At 38.1% G+C, this 1,426-nt stretch overlaps 1 long non-coding RNA gene across 1 annotated transcript; it reads left to right on the top strand.

Moving 5' to 3' along the window:
- Positions 1-545: 545 nt before the first annotated feature.
- On the top strand, positions 546-774 carry LOC109585963 (uncharacterized). Its single transcript, XR_002186753.1, has 2 exons — positions 546-581; positions 667-774. It is a non-coding gene; the product is annotated as an uncharacterized LOC109585963 (long non-coding RNA).
- Positions 775-1,426: the final 652 nt, after the last annotated feature.

A 1,426-nucleotide genomic window follows, 5' to 3' on the forward strand; every position in this document is an offset into this window, starting at 1 on the left:
ATCACTGCGGCCTAAGGAGGGGTCTTCTTCTTCTTATAATTTATAGCCTCCTCTTTTGAGGAGAGTATCACCTTAGTGGAAGAAAAGATAGATAGAGGATAGAGCAATTTAGAGACAGCGGGTACTGTGGTAGTGATGTTTTATACCGATACCAAAGTACTCGATACTTCGATACTACCCAGGATCGAAACGGTATCGAAAGCAATGGACCTTTTGCACTTAAGCGATTCTAATTAACGCGCACCCAAAGTGGTGGTAAAATGGCGGATTTTTGGAGGAAAGACAGGCTGAACAATCTTCTCTTTTATCCAGCCATTCTAGCTGTAGGAGCCACTTTGAGCTGTCCTTTTGTTTCAGTATACTCTATTTATCTCTTCTGTAAGCTCTTTGGTTGCTATTTTGGCTTTTATAGCATTTTATCATAGGAATATTCTCACCCATTGGCAATTCCCGTTTTTCTAAATTTTGCTTTCATGAGCCAAGGCGCTTGCCCCTCCATTGCCATGAAGACAGAAGTGTATTCAGCTGAGTCCTATGACTAGTGTCTATCATCAGAGTTAGTCTCAGTCCATCAGGACAAGGTACGGTGGAATAACTCACTCAGTTGTCATGTTGCAGCTGGAGTGTGGATGATTATGACCATCTTTTCACTTCTTAAAACTATAGGTTGGCTCTTTTATAGATAGTTGAGGCATGCAAGAGCTTATTCTTTATCTGTACATTCACTGGTTGTATTGTATGAGCACCTCATGTCGTATTAATACCCCGTGTCGCTATCCAATACTTGCAGAGAGGAATCATCACATTCAGGACTCGTTCATGGCTCTAAACCATTTGTATCCTCTCCCAACAGTTTTACTTATTATTTAAATTATAAAAAACATTATGGGTGCTGTTGCTAGAACTATTATTGTTGTTATCACTAGGTCACTATATTGCATTTGTATGGACGACTATTTATGTATTTACTCATACTTTTATGATATTAACAGTATATACACAATAATTAGAAACTATTTTGACGATAACAAAGATAATTATTGTAATTGACATCAATTTTATCATAAATAAAATATTAAAATCATGTAACGATGGAAGTGTTTTACTTCATACTGGATGTTACTATTAAGAGCTAGTTACATGATGCTCAACTATTCCAGCACACTTATGTTTCTTGGAATGCTTCTTACATGTGATTAAAGACTAATCCTATGGTTTTAAGAAGTGAAAAGATGGTCATAATCATCCACACTCCAGCTGCAACATGACAACTGAGTGAGTTATTCCACCGTACCTGGTTCTGATGGACTGAGACTAAGTCTGATGATAGACACTAGTCATAGGACTCAGCTGAATACACTTCTGTCTTCATGGCAATGGAGGGGCAAGCGCCTTGGCTCCTGAAAGCAAAATTTAGAAAAACGGG

The sequence above is a fragment of the Amphimedon queenslandica genome, unplaced genomic scaffold (assembly GCF_000090795.2).
Source record: "Amphimedon queenslandica unplaced genomic scaffold, v1.1 AMPQUscaffold_12976, whole genome shotgun sequence".
NCBI lineage: Eukaryota > Metazoa > Porifera > Demospongiae > Haplosclerida > Niphatidae > Amphimedon > Amphimedon queenslandica.